This window comes from Octopus bimaculoides, chromosome 19 (assembly GCF_046866305.1).
Source record: "Octopus bimaculoides isolate indiv1 chromosome 19, ASM4686630v1, whole genome shotgun sequence".
Taxonomy (NCBI): Eukaryota; Metazoa; Mollusca; class Cephalopoda; order Octopoda; family Octopodidae; genus Octopus; species Octopus bimaculoides.
Genome location: NC_142946.1, coordinates 45,634,067 through 45,641,566, shown reverse-complemented (window position 1 = coordinate 45,641,566; position 7,500 = coordinate 45,634,067). Strand labels below are relative to the sequence as shown.

At 34.1% G+C, this 7,500-nt stretch overlaps 1 protein-coding gene across 1 annotated transcript in view; it reads left to right on the top strand.

Moving 5' to 3' along the window:
• The window catches only part of LOC106881077 (intraflagellar transport protein 80 homolog), a 297,928-nt gene that overhangs the window by 94,267 nt on the left and 196,161 nt on the right, over window positions 1–7,500 (top strand). The window lies entirely within an intron of this gene.

The following is a 7,500-nucleotide window of genomic DNA, read 5'->3' as shown; positions in this document are numbered from 1 at the left end:
AGCAGAACAAGTCGTTATTTTAATTGTTTAAATGTTTTTCTCCGAATCGAAGTATGTTTCTTTGTTCTCTGTTGCAGTGAAACGAGACCTGTAAGTCACTTAGTCATTGTGCATCTACCTAAAGACTTTGGAATGTATGTGATGATGATGATGATGATGATGATAGTGGTGGTGGTGGTGGTGATAGTGATGACGATGATGATAGTGATGACGATGATGATAATCATCATCGTGGTGGTGGTGGTAATGATGATGATGATGGTGGTGGTACTGGTGGTGATGGTAATGATGACAACAACGATGATGATGATGGTGGTGGTGGTGGTGGTCATCGAGCGGTGGTGGTGGTAGTGATGATGATAATGATCACGCTGGTGAAAGGCAAAGTCGACCTTGGCAGAGTTTGAACTCAGAATGTAATGGCAGATGAAATACCGCTTAGTATTTCGCCCGATGTGCTGACGATTCTGCCAGCTCACCGCCTTTTGAATGATAAATATTACCGATTGCACATACTCAATGTATATATTTTGTTTGTTTGCCAGGCTGCTGCAGTTATAGCACTTGAGAGATGACTCCCCTGTTAACGCTGGGTGTTAAAACACCTGAAGGTCACAGACAAGTGGGACAACTTACCCTGCATCGAATTCAGGGGTGATGCATACTGATATTTTGCCATTTTTGTGGCTTATCAATATCACATAGCTTACTCTAACCAGGGATGAGTCGATTCAAGAGTCTATGGTTATATATAAATATTGTAAGAACTATTGGCCAATGAAGCTATAAAATGTCACTCAGGCACTCAACTAAGAATCCACTGCTTGTTATAGCAGAAACAGCTGTAAGCTAATGAAGTACATACTCTTTTACTTGTTTCAGTCATTTGAATGCGGCCATGCTGGAGCACTGCCTTTAGTCGAGCAAATCGACCCCCAGGACTTATTCTTTTGTAAGCCTAGTACTTATTCTATCGGGGTCTCTTTTGCCGAACTGCTAAGTTACAGGGACGTAAACACACCACCATCGGTTGTCAAGCGATGTTGGGGGACAAACACACACACACACACACACACATATATATATATATATATATATATATATATATATATATATATATATACATATATATGAAGGGCTTCTTTCAGTTTCCGTCTACCGAATGCACTCACAAGGCTTTGGTTGGCCTGAGGTTATAGTAGAAGACACTTGCCCAAGGTGCCGTGTAGTGGGACTGAACCCAGAACCATGTGGCTGGTAAGCAAGCTACCTACCACACAGCTACTCCAGCGCCTGCATATGATAATCCTTTATTCCTTTGTCATCTCATTCCTTTGTCTTATATATATGATAATGGATTCTACTGTTCTGAATGATGAATGAGAATTCAGTAAAATAAAGTGCTAATCATATTCCATGGACATGAATGTGTCTCTTGAGGCCTGCTGGTGCCTTTGAAACATTCTGGTAAATAGAACATGTTGAGGACTTTGGTTTATTTGAGTGTTTGTTGGTCATTTAACAGGGAAGTCATCTCTCAAGTTCTATAACTGCTGCAAACTGGCAAAGAAACAAAGTATATACATTGAGTATGTGCAATCGGTAATATTTATCATTCAAAAGGTGGCGAGCTGGCAGAATCGTTAGCATGCCGGGTGAAATACTGTCTTTGATCATGGAAGAATAAGTCTGAGATCTATGTTTCTGCAATAACCATGTGGAAAACACAAGCGCCGAATAAAGTTTGGTGACAAGAATTTTGGAGCAGATAGATCCAGTTCATAAATCTGTCTGCAATTCCAGTATCTTTGATCATGGAAGAATAAGTTTGAGATCTCTGTTTCTGTAACAACCATGTGGAAAACACAAGCTCCGAATAAAGTTCGATGCAATCTTTAACTTCTCACACAACGAAGCTCTGATTATTTCAGTTTCACTTCAGTTGCTCGTTTTTTTAATCTGTCTCGCATATCAGAGAATTTTTGTAATTAATGTAGTTGCATTTATTTATTTATTTATTTACTCCACCGCCTTCATTCTAACTCCCCATCAACCCATCTATTTATTTATTCAGCTCTATCATCATCATAGCCATCATCATCATTGTCATTGCCAATATCATTGTCATAGCGATTGTCGTTGTCATCAGCACTTTTGAATTGATTAGCACAAAAGGTAAACAAAAGTTGAAACAATGTAACACTATCACCATAAAAGCAAATAAAACTGTTTTTGCCTATGGTCTTCCTTACTTCCACCTGCTATTTACTCACTTGATCAATACCCAAGACACTTTCTATTTACAAAATTCCTAAGCAGCTGAGAAAGACAAAACAACAAATAGACGCAGAATATGACTTTCAATATACTTGTAATATTTTAAAGCAGGTTGATTGTATTATATATATATATATATATATATATATATATATATATATATATATATACATACATACATATCTGTGTGTTTGTGTGTGTATAGATGTATATATATATATGTGTATATATATGTATATATATGTGTGTGTATATATATATATGTAGATATATGTATATATATGTATGTATATGTATATATATATATATGTATATATATGTATGTATATACATGTATGTGTATATGTATATGTGTACATATATGTATATATATATGTATGGCTATATAAGTACATGTGTGTGTATATATGTGTGTGTGTGTGTATATATATATATATATATATATACATACACACACACACACACACATTTATGTATAGGTGTGTTTGTCAGTATGTATGCATGTATACATGTGTGTGTGTGTGTTTGTCTGTATGTGAGTATGCATGTATTGATACTCCACTAGATGCGTGGTTCTTTTGAAGGAATCAATAGAAAGTGTTATTTCGACAGAATAATGAAATACACAGCTTCCAACATAAACAAGCATTCTCCACAAAGAGCTAAACTGCGGCGCTTACTTAATGAATGTTCTGTTATTCTTTAGGTCAGAAGATAAACATTGTTATTCCAGATTTTGCTTTTCTTTTCTTCCTCCCACCCTTCCCACCCACCATCTCTGTTCTATTATCCAACAAGAAACTTGATGGCTCAGCTAACTCTGCTTACTAAAATGTTTGCTTTTGAGGTACTCATTTAAAAAACAACAATCTAAATAGAAAATTCATTTACCATTTCTTTTGTTATTTGTTTGTTTAATTCCAAAGCATTTTTATTCCAAAGTTGCAAAGTCTGCATTTCAAGAACTCAAAGTTCATGCCAGAAATTTGCTGAATCAAAAGTGCATCTTTTTAAAATTAGGATGAATTGAAAAATTTATTGTCATTTGGAAGTCTTTTTTAAAATTTATTGTCATTTGGAAGTCTTCTTTTAGCAAGTGATTTTTTTCCAATTTTTTTTTTCCATTTTCATTAACCTTTTGCTTTTCAAACCGACCATATCTGGCACTAATAGTTTACCTGTTTAATTTTCAAACTGACCAGATCCAGTCTCTCACACCTACCTTACAATATTGTTCTAAAAATAAACAATCACATCGTTGAAAATCTCAAAGCTATGAGATAATGCATAATTAATTCAAAACAAGGTGAATAAATAAGCATTAAATTTAACCTGTTCATACCTGTTCAGAATGAACAATTAATTTTAATGAAGGTAGAATGCTGTCAGAATCGTTAACAGCATTTCATCCATCTTTATGTTTTGAGTTTGAATTCCACCAGGGTTGACTTTGCTGTTCACCCTTTCAGGGTCGATAATATTTCCTATGATATTTTGGAATTACAATTCCTTCTTCAGATCTTCTGAGCTGGAGTCTCTGCTAAAACTGTTTTCCAACGGTTTTTATTTTTTTTGGAAGCGTCTCAGTAGTGGTCTCACGAAGCTTCTTCCAGAATTCCTCATGAGAAGTGCATGGGGTTGGCTATGTTTCAATCCCGTATGTGTTGGTACATCTGTGGCGCTGCTTCTAAGTTATGTGTTATAAGTCCAGCTTCTCTCTTTTTTTTTTTTTGCCCTTTTTTTTTTTGTTATAAACAATACATGAGCATGTTATTAAGAATGAACCTACACACATTCAGATGTAGCTAAATAATATATTGATTACCAACTTCCAGCCTGTTGTTAATTTGGGGTCCTAGTCTGTGTATGAGTAAAGCTTCCTTGATTTGAAACCTAGGTCCTAGATTATCCACATCTGGATTCTACATTTATTTAATGTTCTTCCTATAGAGAAGATGAAATTTCTTGTTTGCTGCTCGCAAACATTTTTGCTAGTATATGTATATATACAGTGAGGCTTTACTATAGTGTCGTATATTATCGACTGCTATTTCCAGTAAATATTGATGCATTGTTGTACCACTATCTTATATATATATATATATATATATATATATATATATATATGTCACAGAAACTTTTTTCTTGCATAAAAGTTTCATAAGCCTATGCTCTGCTAAAAAGTATGTGTGAATTTATGTGTCTGCATGTATGCATATATATGTACGCTTGTATATATGTAAATATATGTATATATGTGTGTGTATATATATATAATGTATGTATATATATGTCTATGTTTATGTGTGTATATATATATATAATGTCTGTATATGTGTGTGTGTGTGTGTGTGTGTGTGTGTGTATACACTCAGTCACACCCACTCACATACATCAAATACATGTATACCAGCTTCAAAGGTTTGACCCACCCTGTGGCTGCAGTTGATTGGCTGAAGCTTCTGAAATAGTGTGTGTTTGTTTTTTTTTGTATTTTTATTGTGTGTGTGTGTGTTTATATATATGTATATATATCTATATCTATCTATCTATACATACATACACACACACCGACACTTTTGTATATACATGTATATTCCATGACCTAGCAAAACACATACCTTGTGTGAGTTTGTTCGATATTGTTTATACATATGTGTGTGTGTATATATATATATATATATATATATATATATATGTACGTATAGTTTGGAAGAGTGGATGTTAAAATGATTACGATGTTTTGTATATATGTATCTCCTTGTAGACATACCTTGTAATACTTTTATTCCTGGTCTTCCATCATATTTTTTTTTGGTATTTTTTTTGTTCCCACTCCATCCCTAATAAACCATGGTACTTTACCTGCGAAATATTTCTACAGCGAAAAAACCCTCTGAGATTAAATCTGTCCTGATATCATTTCATTGCCGAAACTCCACTCAAGCACTACCTGAAGCCGCCCTGCTCTTCATTCATGATAAATGAGTGCAAGAACTATAATCAATTAAGCTAATGTCTGTCCACAGTTGGAGCATGGTTCCACAGCACCATATCAAAGCTACATTAGCTATGAAGTTAGATTCTTCAAGCATCATATAAAAGAGACGAGTCTCATCTCAGAAATGGACCAATATGATTTTGGATACTTTTAGATAAATCATTTTGGATAGGTGGTAGGTTTGTTCTTGTTTTTTTTTTAGTGTTACTGTTGTTATTATTTTATTAGTTTACTTTTTTGCTTTTGTTTTTTTTTTGGTGTTGATTGTTTTTTTTTTATTTTCTGTATTTGAGTCTGATTGAAGACGCATTCTATTTTTTTTTTTTTTTTTTGGTTTTTCCGGTTCCTACTGGTTGCATCAATATTTCAGTTCTGACAAATAGATCCCTTTTGAAATTCTCTTTCATACTCACATGCAGACATAGGCATGCTTGTACATATGTGTATATATATATATATATATATATATATATATATATCTGTGTGTGTGTATATATATATATATATATATATATATATATATATATATGAATATATATATATATATATACATATTTATACACACACACATACACACATACATACACACAGAAATATGTGTATATGTATGCACAAACACATGAATGTATATGTACACATTCTCATATGCGTGTGTGTGTATTTATAAATAAATAAGCAAAACAACTTATATAACCTGGACAAACACAAGAAGCAACCATAAGCAATTCAGGTGATTTTCAATACACATTTTCTTTACGCATTCCCTTGTGCATTGCTAGAAGGTGCTGACATGGCTGTCTGGTTGAAAGGCACAACTTTTTTTTGCCACCATATGATTTTGGGTTCAGTTCCACAGCACAGCACCTTGAGCAAGTGTCTTCTGCTATAGTCCTGGGCTGACCAATGCCTTGTTAGTGAAACTGGTACATGGAACCTATTTCGAATTGCTTCGTATATGTATGTGTATGTATGCGTCCTTGTTTGTCTCCCCACCACTGTCTGACAACCAGTGTTGGTTTGTTTACATCCCCGTAACTTAGTGGTTTGACAAAATCTGACCAATACAATAAGTACCGGACGTCAAGAAAGAAATTGTCACTCGGTTTGATTTGTTTGATTAAAAGCCTTACAGTTCTGTCAGAGAAACAAGTGTGAGTTGTTTGCTTCCCAACCACATGTTTGCTTATGTGTGAAGTTATTTATTGCTCATTGTCATCATCATCATCATCATTGTTTAACGTCTGCTTTCCATGCCGGCATGGATTCGACGGTTTGACTGAGGACTGGCAAATCAGGAAGCTGCACCAGGCTCCATTCTGATCTGGGAAGGTTTCTACATTTGGATGCCCTTCATTATGCCAACCACTCAGAAAGTAAAGACAGACAAAATACCGCTAAGCAATTTGCCTGGCATGCTAATGTTTCTGCCAGCTCACCGCCATACACGGTTATAAATATTGACATACAGTCACATGTACTCTGGATTCATCTATATCCTATGAGTGAAGTTCATTGATGGAAACTGTGTGGAAGACCACAGTATATATATTTATATATATATATATATATATATATATATATATATATATGGGGAAAAAATAAGTTCAAAAGAGAACAATTGAAACTTTTTGAGAGGTTGAAAAAGAGAGAAAGAATGATTTCTAACAAAAATTCATCATATTCATAAAAAAAACAGCCAGAGCAAGTAATAAGAATATGAAAATAGTAGTTGAAAAATATTGTTATAGGTATAAAAATACCATAAACAATTATAGAAAAATGGAGGAGAAAAAGATGTTGAATCAAAATTAGATTTAATACAAAAAAACGGTATTTTTCAACTATATATATATATATATATATATATATATATATATATATATATATATATAGTTGTGTGTGTAGTATGTGTGTGTGTGTCTTTCTTCTTGTTCTCCTGCTGGACAAATGGAGTTGGTTTGTTGGCATCCCTGAAGTTTAGTCTGGCAAAAGATGCCAATGGTATAAGTAAATAACTAAAATAAAAAGTAAACGAGGTCTGGGGTAATTTTGCCCGACTAAATTCTTCAAGGTAGAGGTTGGGGGGGGGGGCTTAGCTGTCCAGTGACTAAAACAAGCAGAAGATAAAAGATGTTTGTGTGTGCGTGTGTGTGTGTGTGTGTGTGTGCAGGTGTGTTTCACTTCACGTATATGAGTAGAATGCACTCAATACAGAAGCAGTG